This window comes from Lissotriton vulgaris, chromosome 1_1, assembly GCF_964263255.1.
Source record: "Lissotriton vulgaris chromosome 1_1, aLisVul1.2, whole genome shotgun sequence".
Classification (NCBI taxonomy): Eukaryota; Metazoa; Chordata; class Amphibia; order Caudata; family Salamandridae; genus Lissotriton; species Lissotriton vulgaris.
The window spans coordinates 47,776,904-47,795,749 of record NC_141685.1 but is presented as its reverse complement, the minus strand read 5'-3'; the positions used below and the strand labels follow the sequence as shown (position 1 = coordinate 47,795,749).

The 18,846-nt window shown below is 50.2% G+C and overlaps 1 protein-coding gene across 3 annotated transcripts in view; it reads left to right on the top strand.

The window, feature by feature from the left end:
• The window catches only part of LOC147737166 (uncharacterized), a 498,742-nt gene that overhangs the window by 444,509 nt on the left and 35,387 nt on the right, over positions 1-18,846 (top strand). Inside the window, exon 1 of one of the 3 annotated variants that reach the window (XR_015295526.1) lies at positions 12,806-12,866. The exons of the other annotated variants lie outside the window; for them this stretch is intronic. The gene's annotated coding sequence lies outside the window, so the exon portion shown is untranslated. Of the gene's footprint in view, positions 1-12,805; positions 12,867-18,846 lie in introns of those variants that run through there. 3 annotated transcript variants of the gene reach the window in all.

The following is an 18,846-nucleotide window of genomic DNA, read 5'->3' as shown; positions in this document are numbered from 1 at the left end:
AAAAAACCTTTATTGAGGAACAAAATCATGGCAGACACAATACACCGAGCAATTCCGCAGCTCACATCAGCAAGATACAATTCAAGTCAGTCACTTAGTAACAGGCAGATTACATTGAATACATTTAATGCAAAAATAGCAAAAGGCCAAGCAAACTAACAAGTGACAATTGTCTTTGCAATGGACGAGAGCATCCACCCTATAGCAAGTTGGAGTATATAATGCTAATGCTACACAATGTATTTTTATACACTTTTCTCCTAATACAAGTCAATGAAACATGAACACATGATAGAAACAGTTACTGAAACAACACTAATGAGTAGGAGGCAGGATCTTCTCTCGAGAGGAATGTGAGGAGTCTGTGAGGTGCAGATAAAAGATACACAGACAAGCTGCAGAAATCACTGTTTCTGGAAATAACACTTCTGTTTGTCAATATTCAATTTACTACAAGATGCAGGAAAGTGTGCAGATGGACATCACTAAATAAAATGGTTCTGAGCCCTAATAGAATCCGGTAGAAGAGGAGTTGAAGGGTAGTAGCGAGATAGAGGGGTAGTAGAGGGCTAGTAGAGGAGTAATGGAGGGGTAGAGGGGTAGAAGAAAGGGAAGAGGTGTAGAGGGTTAGAAGAGGGGTAGAGGGGTAGTAGAGGGTTAGAGCGGCTGTAGAGGGGTAGAAGAGGTGTAGAGGTGTAGAAGAGGGGTAGAAGTATAGAAGAGGTGTAGAAGAGGGGTAGAAGTATAGAAGAGGGGTAGAAGAGAGGTAGAGGGGCAGAAGAGAGGTAGTGTAGAGGTAGAGGGGTAGAAGAGAGTTAGAGGCGTAGAAGAGAGGTAGAGGGGTAGAGGGGTAGAAGAGAGGTAGAGTAGATGTAGAGGGGTAGAAGAGAGGTAGTGTGGTAGAAAAGAGGTAGTGGGATAGAAGAGAAGTAGAGGGGTAAAAGAGAAGTAGAGGGGTAAAAGAGGGGTAGAGGAGTGGTAGAGGGGTAGAAGTGGGATAGTAGAGAGGTAGAAGCGTAGTAGAGGGGTAGAAGGTTAGAAGAGGGGTAGAAGAGGGGTAGTAGAAGGGAAGAGGGGTGGTAGAGGGGCAGAAAAGAGGTAGAGTGGTAGAAGAGTAGAAGAGATGTTGAGGGATAGAAGAGAGCTAGAGGGGTAGAAGAAAGGTAGAGGGGTAGAAGAGAGGTAGAGGGATAGAAGAGAGGTAGAGTGGTAAAAGAGAGGTAGAATAGAGGTAGAGTGGTAGAAGAGGTAGAGGGGTAGAAGAGAGGTAGAGGGGCACTAGAGGGGTAGGAGGTTACAGGGGTAGTAGGTTTGAGGGGTGTAGTAGAGGGGTAGAGGTGTAGAGGTGTAGGGGGTAGAAGAGGGGTAGAGGGGTAGAAGAGAGGTAGAGGGGTACAAGAGAGGTAGAGTAAATGTAGTGGGGTAGAAGAGAGGTAGTGGGGTAGAAGAGAGGTAGAGGGGTAATAGAGGGGTAGTAGAGGGGTACAAGTAGTGTAGAGGGGTAGAAGAGGGATATTAGAGGGGTAGAGGGGTAGTAGAGGGGTAGAAGAGGGTTAGAGGGGTAGAAGAGAGGTAGAGTAGAGGTAGAAGGGTAGAGGAGAGGCAGAGGAGTAGAGGAGAGGTAGAGGGCTAGAAGAGAGGTAGATCGATAGAAGAGTAGAAGAGAGGTAGAGGGGTAGAGGAGAGGTTGAGGGATAGAAGAGAGGTAGAGGGGTAGAAGAGAGGTAGAGTAGAGGTAGAGGGGTAGAAGAGAGGTAGAGGGGTAGAGGAGAGGTAGCGGGATAGAAGAGAGGTAGAGGAATGAAGAGAGGTAGAGCGGTAGAAGAGAAGTAGAGGGGTAGAAGAGAGGTAGAGGCGTAGAAGAGAGGTAGAGGGGTAGAAGAGAGGTAGAGGGGTAGAAGAGATGTAGTGTGGTAGAAGATAGGTAGTGGGGTAGAAGAGAAGTAGAGGGGTAAAAGAGAAGTAGAGGGGTTAAAGAGGGGTAGTAGAGGGGTAGAAGAGGGGTACAGGGGTAGAGGAGTGGTACAGGGGTAGAAAAGGGGTAGAGCGGTCGAAGAGGGGTAGGCGAGTAGTGGTAGAGGGGTAATAGAGGGGTTGGGGTATGGTATAGGGGTATAAGAGGGGTAGAGGGATAGAAGAGGGGTAGTAGAGGTAGAGGGGTAGAAGAGAGGTAGAGGGGTATCAGAGGGGTAGTAGAGGGTTGTAGAGCAGTAGTAGAGGGGTTGCAGGGTAGTAGAGGGGTAGACGAGGGGTAGTAGTGGGGTAGAGGGGTAGTAGAGTGGTAGAGGAGGGGTAGAGGGGTAGAAAAGGAGAAGAGGGATAGTAGAGCGGTAGAGTGGTAGGAGAGCGGTAGTAGAGGGGTAGTAGAGGGGTTGAGGTATAGTAGAGGGGTATACGAGGAAGAGAGGGGTAGGAAAGGGGTAGAAGAAGGGTAGAGGGGTAGAAGAGAGGTAGAGGGTTAGAAGAGAGATGGAGTAGAGGTAGAGGGGTAGAAGAGAGGTAGAGGGGTAGAAGAGAGGTAGAGGGGTAGAAGAGAGGTAGAGTAGAGGTTGAGGGGTAGAAGAGAGGTAGTGTAGAGGTAGAAGAGGGGTAGTAGAGGGGTAGAGGAGGGGTAGAAGAGTAGAAAAGGGGTAGCGGGTTATTAGAGGGTTAGAGGGGTAGAAGAGGGGTAGAGGGTTCGAAGGGTGTAGAAGAGGGGTAGAAGGATAGTAGAGGGGTAGAAAAGGGTAGAAGAGAGGTAGAGGGGTAGAAGAGAGGTAGAGTAGAGGTAGAGGGATAGAAGAGAGGTAGAGGGGTAGAAGAGAGGCAGAGTAAATGTAGAGGGGTAGAAGAGAGGTAGAGGGGAGGTAGAGGGGTAGTAGGTTAGAGGGGTAGTAGGGTAGAGGGGTAGTAGAGGGGTACAAGTGGTGTAGAGGGGTAGAAGAGGGATATTAGAGGGGTAGGGGATTATTAGAGGGTTAGAGGGGTAGAGCTGTAAAAGAGGGGTAGAGGGGTCCAAGGGTGTAGAAGAGGGGTAGAAGGATAGTAGAGGGGTAGAAAAGGGTAGAAGAGAAGTAGAGGGATAGAAGAGAGGTAGAGTAGAGGTAGAGGGGTAGAAGAGAGGTAGAGTAAATGTAAAGGGGTAGAAGAGAGGTAGAGGGGTAGAAGAGCGGTAGAGTAGAGGTAGAGGGGTAGAAGAGAGGTGGAGGGGTAATAGAGGGGTTGTAGGGTAGAGGGGTAGTAGAGGGGTACAAGTGGTGTAGAGGGGTAGAAGAGGGATATTAGAGGGGTAGAGGGGTAGTAGAGGTGTAGAGGGGTAGAAGAGGGTTAGAGGGGTAGAAGAGAGGTAGAGTAGAGGTAGAAAGGTAGAGGAGAGGTAGAGGAGTAGAGGAGAGGTAGAGGGATAAAAGAGAGGTAGAGGGATAGAAGAGAGGTAGAGGGGTAGAAGAGAGGTAGAGTAGAGGTAGAGGGGTAGAAGAGAGGTAGAGGGATAAAAGAGAGGTAGAGGGATAGAAGGTGGTAGAGGGGTAGAAGAGAGGTAGAGTAGAGGTAGAGGGGTAGAAGAGAGGTAGAGGGGTAGAGGAGAGGTAGCGGGATAGAAGAGAGGTAGAGGAATGAAGAGAGGTAGAGAGGTAGAAGAGAAGTAGAGAGGTAGAAGAAAGGTAGAGGGGTAGAAGAGAGGTAGAGAGGTAGAGTAGAGGTAGAGGGGTAGAAGAGAGGTAGGATGTATAGGCAAATGAAAAGGAAGCTATCAACTTCAGGAATGTGAAAGAAAGCTCTCGTATTTTCAAAGCTGATGACCCATGAGGAGAGAGGAAAGCCAGATAGCTCCTTTGCTCGAGAGTGCGCGCCCGAGCGCGTAACTGCAAGCTCTAGGCCACAGTGGTAGAATTTTCTGAAGCCCACTTACTTAAAGTCTCGCCAGTGCAGAGCATGCGCTGGCTCAGGTGAGACCTGAAAAGGTCGCTTTCTGACCGAAGCACTAACTTTTTGCCAAATTTGGGGTAATTCCGTTCAGTAGTTTCGGCTGTAGCCTTGCACAAATTTTCCTATGGGAAATAGATTTTTTTACTCTTATTTTTTGATTTTCTCAAAAACTACTGAACGGATTTACACCATTTTAACAAAAGGTCTCGTTCTGAACCAAGCTCTACCTTTTTTTCCAAATTTCGGGTAATTCCGTTCGGTTGTATGACGTTTCAACGCATGCTTTTCCAACGCATGCCTTTACAACACAGGTATTACAACGCAAGTCGTTACAACGACTTGCGTTGGGGGGCGCTGGATAGTGATATAATTTAATTTTCTATTCCAACTCCAGTCCCCGTGGATAGTACGGAAGGTGTTGGGTAGAAAATTAAACTATTCCCTATCCAACAGCGCCCTCCAGCGAAAGTCGTTGTAACGACTTTCGTTGTAATTCCTGCGTTGTAATGGTAGTGCGTGGTAAAAGTTTCATTGTAAACGATATTCCCCATTCCGTTCAGCAGTCCGGGCTGTAGCTTGTCGCAAAATTTCCTATGGAAATTAACATGGAGAAAACGCTTTTGCTTACGCTTTTCCGCCTCTCCTGCTAATTCCATTTATAGTTCGGAAACTCAGACAAATGTCCCTCACTGATCTTAATAGCCCCCACATGTTCTCGTCAACCTTGGTACTCCAACCTGTTAGAACTCTCAGTGGTTCCCCATCAAAAGCTACATCTCACACCTTGTCTCCTCACTCAGAGCCATTGAGAAATCAGACATCCAATTCCCAGAGATCTCAACCTAGCGATTTGGCTCCTGAAGTCATAGAGTTTGGTTATTTACAACTACAACCAGACTGTATGAATATTCTCAAGGAAGCTAGAAAGCCTACTACTAGAGCATGTTATGCAGCAAATGGAAACGTTTTGTTGCCTATTGTAACAACAACAATATCAATCATCTTGATGCGTTTGTGCTGAACATCATTTGTTATCTGTTGCATTTACAGCAATGTAGATTAACTTACACATCCATTTGTTTGCACCTGGGAGTCATAGCTGCATACTTGCAAAATAGACAACACCTATCTCTCTTCAGAGTACCAGTGATTAAAGCCTTCATGGAAGGATTAAAAAGGTACCGCCAGGGGGGCGGAGCTTGCTGGCGTCCATGAGCTGAGCTCCTCGCCTGACCCCCTTTAATATTCGACAAAGATATCCTTTCTGGCGCCTTGCTGGCCCTAGCGGGGGCAGATTTCGCTTCTACGATCTCAGGTGCTAGTGGGGGCACCTTCCCCGATCGAAATCGGTGGTGGCACCGATCAGCGGACCGGCGGAGTTTGGCGTGGCGGACCAGGCCGCAATCCACGGACTATCCTTGGGGCTACCCGACCTACGTAACGCTACGTGCGGCGTGGAGTGCCTGCGAGGTCTCGGGCTCCCGGACTGCCTCCTATCCTGTGGTTCTTCCGGACCGGCTTGTACCGGCGCTTTGGTCATTGGACTCTCTCGCACAGCTCCTACTGGTGTGTTAACTGTGCCCTAGCTGCGGTGGCCTGGGGCGCTCCGAAGAGGCCCGGGAGCCCTGCGGCGAGAAACTGCATCCCACGGACGCCAGTTGGCGGTGGACATTTCTACTTCGGTCTCCTTGGGGACTGGCGGGACACAGGACCCGGGAGGCGTGCTGGAGTGTGCTGGTACTTTTCATCAGTCAGCGGTGAGACCTACACTGTGGTGTGTGCCTGGGGGCTGAGATCGTCCCCCTGGTCTCGCCCGTACCTAGCTGCCTGCGGCCGCCATTTTGACTTCCATTCTCTGCTACGCAACGGACTACTCAACGGAGTTCGCTTCCCCCGGCGCCCCCCCTGCATTGTGTCGGCTCTCTCTGGGGTGCCTCTTCAATATCCTGTGAGCAACGCTATGGGGAAGGGCGACAGAAACCAACCGAAGCTCTCATTCGAACAGCGGAGGCCGAGGGGCGCAGAGGGGGCGCCTCCGGAGTCCTCGTCGCAGGCAGCTGATAGCTCGCTTTGCGCGGACATTCGCGAAATGCTCTGTACCATGGAAAAGGGCTTGCAGGAGAGTATGAACGCGATTGGCACGAAGATTGACGCTCTGTCCTTCAGAATGGACCGGATGTCTGAGAGAGTGGACAAACATGCTGAGAGGTTGGATATGGCGGAGCGTAGGCTGGCGGAGGAGGCCCAGACGGAGTGGGATAAGGACGTAAGCAGTTTGGTCGCCTGCTCCAGGTCATACAGGACAAAACGGAGGACTTGGAGGCTCGCTCAAGGCGTTCCAACGTCCGCATCACAGGTGTGGCGGAATCCACCAACACTGGCAAGATGGAACTGTTCGTGGAGAAGTTGCTTCGCACGCTGCTAGGGGAAGACGTCTTCTCCCCCATGTTTATCGTTGAGAGGGCCCATCGCACTCTGGGACCGAAACCACAGCCTGGCCTCACACCGCGGCCAATCATTGCTAAACTTTTGAATTACAGGGACCGCGACCTGGCACTACGGCTGGCGAGGGAGAAAGGGGATCTACAGTTTGAGGGCATGAACATCTCCCTCTACCCTGACTTCACGGCGAGAGTACAGGAGGAACGGAAGCGCTTCGCCCCTTATAAGAAGCAGATGAGAGACATGGGGCTGGACTACGCCATGTTGTACCCGGCGAGACTCCGGATCAACAAACAGGGGCACTCGCATTTTTTCACGGACCCGGCGGACCTGAAAAAATCTCTTAAGGAATGGGCCAAGGAACAGCGTAACAGCCCGAGAGGTCAACGTGCAGACGAGGAGGAGGCTGCGTCTCTGGATGGTCAGGGGTGAACTGTCCTTCGTCCCTGAGCCAGGCTTGGCTAAGTCATCGTGAGTGGTTGTGTTGCACTTTCAGGCCCGATGAACCTTTTCTTTGCTTTATGGAACATGGTTAATGTGACCTGAGTCGAGCTGCTGGGTTGTGTTCTTGCTGAGATTTACTGCTTGATTTTTGACTTTGGGGGGGTGCTTCTCGTAGACAGTGGGACTTGTTATCCGTCACTCTGCTTGCTTACTTGCTTGGGCTGGGGTGGGGTGCCGAAGACACTGGGGGGTGGAGCGGGGAGCTACTGTGGTACTTGGTTCTTGTTTGATCGTATTGCTGTCTGGCTGGGAACCTCTGCCCCTGTGCTTTCGGCTCTTGACTCTCTAGAGGGTCTTTGGGTTTGTAGTGGGTTGTGTCGGGGTGGGTTCGGGGTGGGTAGTGACATGCTCTGTCTGACCGGGTTGGGGTTGGTCGGCTGTGGGTGGGTGGCCGTTTGTCCTATTTTTCTGCTGTTGCTAGTGTGTTGTGAGGGGGTTGGGGACTGTTGGGATGGGGGTCTGTTTAAGCCAACTACTGAAATGTGTCTGATGTATCGTCTGCTCTGCTCTACTGTTCTCTCTACACTGCTATGTCGACTGTTGAGACTCTAGGAACGGAGAGAGCCCTGGGCTCTCTACGATTGCTATCATGGAATGTGAGAGGGCTTAACGACTTCCGTAAACTTAGGAAGGTCCTGGCGTACTTGCAGCGCCACCGGATTGACCTTGCTTTGCTGCAGGAAACACATCTGCCACTGTCCAGTCCTATGTTACAGACGAGGGGTCTTGGAACCGCTTGTGTTGCTGCGGGGTTTACCACGCATGCTAGGGGGGTGATCACCTGGGCTAATCCCAAATCCCTATTGTCGCTACGGCAGGTGGCGGTGGACCCGGAGGGTCGGTATGTGATTGCTCGTTGTGTTGGGAATGGTCATGATTTGTTGCTGGTGAATGTGTATGGCCTCAACTACGATTCCCCAGATTTCTATGCCTCGCTGGCAGACAGCTGTAGGCAGTTTGTGGGCTCTAGGATGCTGTGGGGGGGGGGTTTCAATTTAGTGTTGAACCCAGAATTGGACAGGTCGGCGGGCCCCCCTAGATCCCCGGCTGCTTCGGCATTGCTCCTATTGACGGAATGTGTGAAGCTTGACCTGCTGGATGTGTGGCGCCATAGGCACTCGGGCGGGGTGGGTTCACCCATTACTCGGCCTACCATAACCTACATACACGTATAGATTACTGGTTTGTTTCCCGCTCCCTACTTGATACGGTGAAGGGGTGTTCGGTGTTGCCTCGCACACTGTCTGATCACTCGCCACTGCTCTTGCTGCTGATCGCCCCTGCTAGGGGGATTCCCCCGTTTACCTGGAGGTTCCCCCCGTATTCCCTCCTAGATGAAGTCTTCAGAGGGGAACTGGCCGAGGACATAGAGACCTACTTCTCGACTAATGTGGGATCGGTGGATAGTGTTCAGGTGCTTTGGGATGCGTTTAAGGTATACATCAGAGGGATGACGATGGCAAAACACTCAGGGGTACTCAAGGCTATCAGGCGCCGGCTGCAACTGCTTGAAACTCAACTGGCTGATCTGGAGCGGCAGGCGGGAGACTCGAGTACTGCTACAGACGCGGACAAGCTTAAACCTCTGCTAGAGGAATTTCAAGAGGAGGCGGATAGGGAAATTAAACATATGGGTAAATATGCCACAGCGCGCGCGTATGGAGAACGGGAGCGACCAGGTGCTCTCCTAGCCAAACTGATGCGCAACAGCAGGCCCCCATTAGTAATTGAGGAGTTAGTGACCGCTGCTGGGGATGTGGTGGCGGAGGAGCAGGATATCCTAGCGGAATTTCACTCTTATTATACGGCTCTCTACTCTTCGAGGTCTAGCAACCTTGAGGAGGAAATCGACGACTACTTAAGTTACATACAAATGCCCTTCTTGGCCGACTGGCAGAGAGAGTTTCTTATGGCCCCAATTCAAAAAGAGGAGATAACAGAGGCACTGGAGGGTATGAAGTCTGGTAGCGCTCCTGGGGCGGATGGCCTCACGGTGGCCTTTTACAAGGCCTTTCAGGATAAGCTTGTCCCGTACCTGATGCTCCTGTTTGATGATATTTGTCAACAGGGCAGCATGTCGAAATCTATGAGGGAGGCGCTGCTTATTACCATCCCGAAGCCAGGTAAACCCCCTAATCAATGTGGCTCTTACCGGCCACTGTCGTTGATAAATGTGGACGCGAAACTGTATGCGAAGGTACTGGCGACTCGTTTGGCGCTTCTGGTCCCGGAACTGGTAGCCCCAGAGTAGGCTGGGTTCGTCCCCTCCCGCAATCTCACCTATAATATCCGCACGGTTTTGGGCACGATACAGCATGTCAGGCAAGAAAATAAGGCCGTAGCCATCTTCCTAGACATGGAAAAGGCCTTCGACTCTGTTGAGTGGTCGTTCATGCTCAGAGTCCTTCGTAAGTATGGACTCGGTGAACCGTTTCTACAAATGTTGGGAGCTCTGTATTACAAGCCCACTGCGCGGCTGAAAATAGGGAACTTAGTCACTGCTCCAATCGAGATTGGAAGGGGCACTCGTCAGGGCTGTCCCCTCTCTCCGCTGTTGTACGCCATGGTGGCGGAACCCCTCGCTTGCGCTATACGAGAGTATCATAGGTTTGAAGGGATAAACTTTCCGACGTACCAGATTGGTATCTCAACATACGCGGATGACACTCTGCTATATGTCCGTGACCCGGAGACAAACCTCTCGGCGGTGCTGCGGGAGGTGGTGAGATTCGGGGCCTTGTCGGGCCTTCGGGTCAATTGGGACAAATCGGTGGCGTTGCCCTTGACTCCGGTGACACTCCCATTCGACTCGGAGTACCCTTTGCAGTGGACCACGGACTCCATACGCTATCTGGGGATTCGTATTCATACTGACCCGGAGGTCCTGATACGTGAGAACTATGGGGTTGCCTATTCCAAACTGGTGGACGATGTCGAAGTGTGGTGCAGACTCCCGCTTTCTCTTATGGGCAGGATAGCGCTCATGAAAATGGTAGTGCTCCCCAGATTTCTCTTTCTATTTACGAACATACCGGTGGTCCTCTCCAAGGCTTTTTTCCGGCAACTTACTCAGACACTTATCCGCCTTGCGTGGGGGGGCAAGCAGCCGAGGGTACAGTGGCAAACGCTCATTCTTCCGTATGAGCAAGGGGGGCTTGGGGCTCCAGACCTAGAACGGTACTATAGGATCACTCAGGGAGCGCATCTTCACACATGGATTCATGCGGATCCTGGCATCCCTCATGTGAAACTGGAACGCCTCTTTGCGGACCCCATCCCTCTCCCGGCCACAGTATGCTATCCAGCCGATCGGAGGGTCGGCAACTTGGACTCTATCGCAGCCACGAACCATGCTTGGCATGCACTGGTAAGCTCCCGAGAGAGTGTGTTGCTGTACTCACCTCTGCTCCGTGTGGAGTGGGCAGTCTGGTTAGCCCCACTGGCGGAGAAGGGCGTCCTGAAAGCGTTACGTGAATTGGGCATTGTCACGGTGGGGGATCTCTTCTTAAATGGCACTCTGAAGACGTTGCAGCAGGCCCTCCAGTCCTGTCCTGGGGCAACACTGTTACATAGCTTTCAGTATCATAGAGTTCGTAGAGAGGCGCTAATCGCATTGGGTCCGGAACTGGCGGAACCGCAGGAAGTGCCGGAGCTCACGTATGTAATTAAGACCCCCTCTGCTCGTAAACTGATCACGGCTCTCAGGACACTGGGTGATAGACATCGGCAGTGCCCCCCCTCCAAGGCCCGGTTGGCCTGGCAAGCTGACCTCCAAACTCCTATCTCGGACGAGATGTGGCGTTATTGCTCCGCTAACACTAGAAAGATTTCACTCAATAGTCGGCACCGCCTGATTCACTTTAAGTATCTACAGCGTGTCTACTACACACCTGAGAGGCTGCATAGGTATGGGCTGGGGGAGTCAGCGGAGTGTGAGCGTTGCCACTTTCACACGGCTGATTTTCTCCATATGGCTTGGACTTGTCCTAATATCCATAAGTATTGGATAGAGGTCTTTGCGGATCTTAGCTCTATATTAGGTGAGGAGATTTTGCCCTGCCCGGCGCTCGCATTGCTTGGTTTCTCCAAACCGCTACCGGTGGCATTGCGGAGGCTAGCGGACATGGCGTTGCTGGTGGCCAAGCGTCTGGTTGCCTTGTGCTGGATGCGGGGGCCAGTCCCCACGAAGAAGCGCTGGGAGGCGGACTTAATTTACTGTTGCACGCAATCGGAGGTGTATAGCGAACTACTTCTTCCGAAAAGTCGCCCCAAGAACTTCTGGGGGTTGTTTAAGGCGTTCCAGAGCGCGCAAGGGGACGGTGAGTCAGATCCTGAGGGGGAGGAGTTGGATGTACTGCAGGAGAATGGGGTTGCGGTAGTTGATTCTGAGGAGAATGGTGGCTGAATGCCTCTGTGTTGTAGGTGGGTGATGGATTGTGTCTGGGTCTTAACTGTGCTATGTACTGGATGGGTGATTGAGACGGCTGTCCTGGGCGGCGATAGACGTTGTCCCCATTGAACTTTGCTTCGCCCTCGTGGGCCCTTGAGTCAGCAGCCTTGGCTCTATAGTGGGGGTCGTGGATGTGATGATTGGTGGGAGTGGGCGAGTGGACACGGTTTTAGGTAGTCTGGCAAGTTACTGGGGTGGGTGGGCTTGTGTTAAAATAGGGGTTTGGTTCTTTTTCTACACCTGTTCCTGTTTTCCCTCTTGAAAGACTTCATCCCTGGGTCTTCATGCATTTGCTTCTATATGTTTACACTGGCCGTACTATCTCGGCACGCCGAACTGCGCTTGGGATTGTCACCGCCGGCGCCGCCGGGTGGGCCTTCCTTTGACATATTGAGGTCAATCATCTTCTGCTTTCATGGACTGATACTATTGCACACTTCTTTTCCACCCACCGTTACGCCGCCAGGCCTCCGGGCTGTTGGTATCATGGCTGTGTGTGTTACCTTTACCCAGGGATTTGAGGGTGACCTTCTGCTGCCGCCGGCCTCCGGGTTGTAGGCGATGATGGCTGTGTGCACGACTTAAAGGTGTAATAAAGTACAATTTAATTTTAAAAAAAAGGTACCGCCAAGTATTCCCCCTGCTCCAGAGTGGAACTTAAACATAGTCATTACAAGGCTAATGGGCCCGCCTTTTAAAACCAATGCACAAATGTCCGTTACAATTCCTATCACGGAAAGTTGCTTTCCTCATAACAATAACCTCACTAAGGAGAGTTGATGAACTTCAGGCATTACCTATACAAGAGCCTTTCTTTCAACTTCACAAAGATTGAGTGGTTCTACGTACTAATTCTAAATTTCTCCTTAAAGTAGTTTCTGCTTAGGGGTAATTCATGTGCGATATCAAATTAAAATACCATATCATTAGCATTTTCATTATTAATTTAACTATCGTAATTCTTGTATAGAATGTATGTGCTGCAATGATAATAGAGCAAAAGACACACAATTGATGGACGGAATGCAGAACAAATCAAAACATTCACCCCCAGTCAAGAGATCGGGGTTAAATCCATCATTATTTTGCTCACCATGCCACCCCAGTTTAGACCTGGCCATATGCAAATCAGTCTTGACCCTGTGCCTCATGGGAACAGTCCAGTCCGAACTGCAATGATAATAGAAGCAGATTAAAGTAATTAGCAAAAAAAGCACATTGAAAAGAATAAATAGTTCCACCATCTTTCTAAAACAACGTACATATGCAAGCATATAAGAACTGTATATAGCATTTTCCTACTATGCTTTCCCGTGTGTGTGTCTGTGTGTCTGTCTCCCATTTCCTGTAGGGAGAGTATGTAGCTCCCCGTTGTAGAAGAGTCGGTCAAGAAGGAGCACACTGCATTGAATAGTTTCTTGGTATGCACTTTTTATTAGTATTACAGGAAATCACAATGATTGATTGTCTCTGTTATATTCTTCTTTCCCACAGGGTCTTTCTCTTCAGGCCCTTAGGTGAGCCTCGGCCGCCGTCGTCTCTCGGACAGAAGGAAAAGACTCAGGTAAGTGTTTTTGCTTTATGGTTTAGTCAAGGGAGGATGTTAGGGATAAATAATAGCTATGCATAAATGTGAAGGGAGGGGGTAGAGGTTGCACTTGTTTGCAAACATAAAAAGTACACAATTTTAAAAAAACTTTTTTTTTAAAAAGCAATCAATATCTTCTAAAGTAAAAAGAAAAAGAACATTTATAAACTGAGAAGACAGTATAAAACTAAACTGAAAAGATTCTAATGTAAAACAGCGAAAAAATAACTTTTCAGACATAAGCTTGACGTATCTTGATAGTAGCTTTTAAAAAAGTAGCTATACACTTAGCAGCATGTACTGAGTCCAAGAGCTGCAGGAAAAGAAATGCAGGAGAGCAGCACCTAAGACCGCTTGAGCGGAGAAGCGGAAGAATCCATGTGTTTCGTGGTAGTTTATAATATTTGCAAAAGAAAATAATATGGATTGTTGATTGATTGGATAGTCCGTCGCATGGGCAATTCATGAGAGTACTTGACCAGTTTTGGACTTTTGGGAAGGAAATCAAACGAAAAAAGGTGTTGAACCGGAATCTTGTCAGTAGGTATTTCTCGTGATTGGACAGGTAATAGTTTAGATAGGGTTGAATCCAGATTGGTTGCGCAGTTCTCTTAGATGATCCTGGCATAATTTTTTTAGGTCTCTTTTTGAGATGTCCTCCACACTGGGTGGTTCGTCAAAATAAGAGCTGCGACCGAGATCCTTAAAGAAGTTCCCTACATAGACTAACCAAGGAATCCTACGCCAGTTGGTTAAGGCCATGCAGTCTTTAATCAAGGAGCGTGTTAGATGACGTTCAGGTTTGGTCCATATGCGTTGCCATAGTAGGATGGGTTTGATGTGTATTGTATCAGTAATATATTCCATACCAAGCTCATTATGAGTGGCGAAGTTCAGGGCACTTTGTGGGAGGGCCAGCAGGTATTTAACGAACCTGTTCTCTATTTTTTGAAGAGAGTCAACAGGACTATAACCCCAGACACCTGCTCCATAGGTGGCCACACTGTGGCATTTTGCATAGTAGATTTTCAGAAGTTCAGAAGGAGCAGGCTTGCCGAACTTTCTTGAGAAGGTGACCAAGGCTGATGTTGCTCGTTGGAATAAGAGTTTTCTGCTGGCCGTGGCGTGGCGCCAACTCAAAGAGTCATCCACCATAATGCCCAGATATGGGTAAGCAGAAGTTTTTTCCAACTTTGTTTTTTCCACCAGAATTGATTTAGAACTCTTAACCCTTGGACCAATGTGCATGGTCAATGTCTTTTTTATATTGATTTTAAGGCCAAGAGAACTCATAAAGGAGGAGTATTTGTTAAGTTGTTTTTGGAGTTGATTCAGTGTGTGCGCTATGATGACCGAGTCATATGCGTATAACAGTGTTGGTATAGGTCGGTGGTTAATCTGGGGTAGGTCCTGGCTCCCCTCCAGCATAGCCTGCTCTAGTCCGTTGGTGTATAGATTGAACCGGAAGGGAGCCAGTACACATTCCTGTCTTACCCCTTTTTGCTATAGCGAAGGAGGGAGAGAGCTCACCGTTGACTCCAAATCTGACGCATGCAGTGGCGTCAGAGTAAAGTTCGCGTAGGAAGACTATAAGGGCGGGATCCACCCCAAGGTCGCCAAGGATAGCCCAAAGTTTGGAATGCTGGACACAGTCAAATGCTGCACTAAGGTCAACATACACAAGGAAGATGTTACCTCCTTTTGCACCCACGTATTTTCCAATCAAGAGGGCGAGGTTCAAGGCCTGCTCCACGGTCCCCAGACCCTTCTGGAATCCGTATTGCACGTCGGTCATGATGTTGTTTTCTTGGGCCCATGATTGTAATCGGTCCAGAACTACCCGACCCGCGACTATACCCATGGAGTCCAGAAGGGAAATAGGCCCGTAGCAGGCCGGATCATTATGATCGCCTTTCTTATAGATGGGGAGCAGAATGGACGTTGACCATGACTCTAACAGCCCTATTGAAGAAGCTGCGGCTAGGACCTGAGTAAGAAGTGGTGACCAAAGTTCAATGTTGTGGAGAAAAAAGTCCAATGGAACACTGTCAGGCCCGGGAGTGACATATGTATTAACTTACAATGCAATCTAATCCTACAGATACATAAATTAGTAGTTTACTACATGTCCTGGTAGAGCCTAACCGCATGTCTGCGTTTGTGTTATACCAGGGTCTCCACCTTTTCGATAGTGAGAGCTACTTCTGGTCGAAGAGAATCATCCTGATCTACTGCCTTTATCACATGGCTTAGCTAAGGGTAGATAAATGCCAAGCAACTTAATTGCTGCCCTAGAGCGTCCAGTCCTGCTGCAGTGAGTACATAGCATTTGTAGCACTGGGTTAGGAAAGGTTTACCTGTAGGGCCCCTAAGCCTTTGACGCACTGTTAGGTTTACCTGCGGGACCCCAAGCGTTTATAGTACTGGTAGGAACGGTGTATCTGTGGGGTCCCCAGGGACGCATTATGTTCATTTTATTCTTATTAACGAATCACATCTGAGAGGTGAGTGTTTCACTGAGGGTTGTGGTCTCTTTCTCCTGCAATACATGGGATGGCATTGTTCTCTCTGAGTGAATGTGAAGACAGAAGACTTCTAATATCTGGTGAGTTGCCCTCCTGTTCATTGGCTCCTGTCCAGATCCTGGCCCTGCTTTAAAAATTCAAGATTAATGTTCAGTAGTGGCAGTCACAGTATAAGGACTATGAGCAAGACCTGCTGTAGAGTTTTCGCTGTCCTAGGAAAAATGTCTCAGTGTAGGAAAGGGCCTGTTTTGGACATGGTTAGCCTTCACTTTTAACCTGGAAAATGATATAGTTTTTACTGGAAGTGCGCAGGGCCTCTGCCAACCAGGTCCCCTGAGCCGATCTCCTTCCCTAAAGTGTACCAGTCATTTCCACGATTGTCACCCATTAGCTTACATATAAGTCCCTAGTAAAAGATACCTCTGGTACCAAGGGCCTTGTTGCTAAAGAGGGTCTCTAAAGGCTGCAGCACAAATTATGCCTCCCTAAGGGACCCCTCACCAAGCTCATACATACATACTGCCACTGCAGCTGTGTGTCTTGGTGCAGACAAAACTGAAGAGTCGACATGGCACACATCCCTGTATGCGATGCCCATAGGGACTGTCTGAGATATCGGTTAGACACCCCTCTAGCAGGCCTTTTAGTGCCCGCTGCTTTAGGGATATCTCCTGTGAGGGCATATCTGCATGAGCAGATATGCCCCAGCAATATACTTGTCTATTCCGGGATATTGCAAGTGACCAGGGAAGATCTATAGCAAGTACATTGGCTGGACACTTGTCATTACAAGTTCCACAGCTCCATGAAGGTTTCACTGAAATATGGGATATTTGACACCAAACCACAGGAGGTGGGCATGATAAGAGGGTGTAGGCACCCCTGGAAAGTGGCCCATTGGCCACTACCTTTTACTCCCTTGTAACAACCTTTAAATTAAGATTTTAGGTGGCATCCTCAGACCCTGAATTTCAGTTCCGGGCGACCTAAGAAGAGCCGGGCACTGCAGCCTTCTCTGCTGGCTCTGTAGAGAACTACGGACATGGTCCCAGCCCTACTGGCCTGTCTGCATCCCTGGATGATCCTGAACCAAAAGTCAACTCGCTTTGCAGCCCAGCGACCTCCAGAACCTTGGGAGGATTGCCTGCCTTCGATAAAGACCAAGGTCTCCAGAGAAAAGCAGATCTGTTCACAAAGCAACCCTCTTCAAAGTAAAGACTCTGTGACCTGAAGAACTGCGCAGCCTGCCCCCCGGTTTTACCTCTGCACCTGATGCCACCAGCCCGAGTCCAAGTGGCCCACCAGTTCAGCAAGGTTCCCCTGCTCTCAAGAGCCCAACTCCACCATGAGCTGACCTCTCCTGGACTCCTAGAAGTTGCCTGCAGCTTCTGCAAGAAGACCACTCAACCGTGACCTGCACTGGTTAGCCATTTCTGACACCAAAAGGCACCCCTTCACCCGTCCATCCTGGGCCTTGCTGAAGAGGACAACAGGTGTTCCTACGTCCCTGAGCATCATAACTTACCTCAATGGTTGTTGGTTTCCTTCGATCGACCTCCTGGCTGGAGCCTGCAGCCCTTTTCAGATTTGGCCTGCCTCCATTGCTTTTCATTGGGCACCCGATGCTGTGTTGGCACCCTGCATCCAGCCGCCCCTGTGCCGCTAGTGTTGTAGTGTTGGTGCTGTCTTGGCCCCTGCTCAGTGTTAGCCTCAGCCCCGGAGACTGTTCCTCCAGGCCGCTGCTTCTTACCTGTAAGCACCCTCTGTCCGATTGCCCCAGTCCCCTTTAATTTGTATTCAGTGACCGTCCTGAGCTCCTCGAAGGCGGTCGCTCCCCCACGCTGCTCCCAGACCAGTACCTGACCTTACCTGATATCGTAGCGCTGCTCGCACTGTAATTGCTCAACTCGATTTCACGAAAGCTGATCTCTGTGAACAGAAAGCATTGTTGCATTCTCGCGCGACTAAAGATTAATTGGAATTGTTAGCAGCGCTGTGCCGCTAGACTGCGCATAGTTTGTTTAATGTTGTCCAGTGCTGCCTTTGCCTGATTGCCGATTTGCGCCTAATTGTGCCGATTTAACTAGCGATCTCTCTGCCATTGGCCTTGCCTGTGCCCCAATCTCGCCCTGATTGCCTTTTGGCTTGCTGGCATTTTGTTGTTGTTTGTTGTGCCTAACAGCCCGGTGCTCCGCCCCGCTCCCAGCTGACCCTCCCTCCCACTACGAGCTTAGATCCTACCTTCCGCTTTAAGCGCTGTGACCGTCCTGAGCTCCTCGAAGGAGGTCGCTCCCCCACGCTGCTCCCAGACCAGTACTTGACCTGACCTGGTATCGTAGCGCTGCTCGCACTGTAATTGCTCAACTCGATTTCATGAAAGCTGATCTCTGTGAACTGAAAGCATTGTCGCATTCTCGCGCTACTAAAGATTAATTGGATTTGTTAGCAGCGCTGTGCCGCTAGACTGCGCATAGTTTGTTTATTGTTGTCCAGTGCTGCCTTGGCCTGATTGCCGATTTGCGCCTAATTGTGCCGATTTAACGAGCGATCTCTCTGCCATTGGCTTTGCCTGTGCCCCAATCTCGCCCTGATGGCCTTTTGGCTTGCTGCCATTTTGTTGTTGTTTGTTGTGCCTAACAGCCTGGCTCTCCGCCCCGCTCCCGCCTCCCAGCTGACCCTCCCTCGCCCCTCCCCTCTCCACCATCCTCATATGATAGATGCATTGGCGCGCAGCGTTCACGCGCAGCGGTCGCGCCCCATGCGCGCCGAAGGTGCGCCAAAGGTAAGCCTGTCTACGCCCGTCCGCGCCTGGACCGCGCCCAGCTCCAGAAACCCTGGTTCTCGCTATACCCACTCCACTGGCTTAACGTATGACGCTGCTACTCTCCTTGCCCTTAACCCCGGACGCACCCCACAATGCTGCGTAGCTACCCCAGGACACACCCACGGACCATTCGCCTGCCAATCCTGCAAATTCACCAGCATCAGGACCCACACCAAACCTCCCTCCAAAAACAGCTCCGACTCTAGCCAGCTGAAGTGCATCCTGCTGAACACCCGCTCGGTCCACAAACACGCCACTGAACTCTGCGACCTACTCGACACTACATCGCCAGACGTCGCCTTCCTTACAGAAACCTAGATGAACGCCTCATCAGCGCCCGACATCGCCATTGCCATCCCGGAAGCTTACAAGATCATCCGAAAAGACCGCACCAACCAAACAGGAGGAGGCATCGCCATCGTTCACAAGAACACCATCCGAATCACGACCAGCACCGTCGACAAACTCGCGAACGCCGAACACCTTCACTTCCAGATCCACACCGACCCCAGGACCACACTCAGAGGCACCCTCATCTACAGACCACCAGGAACACGCACACAATTCAACGAAAACATCACTGACTTCATCAGCCCACATGCCCTCA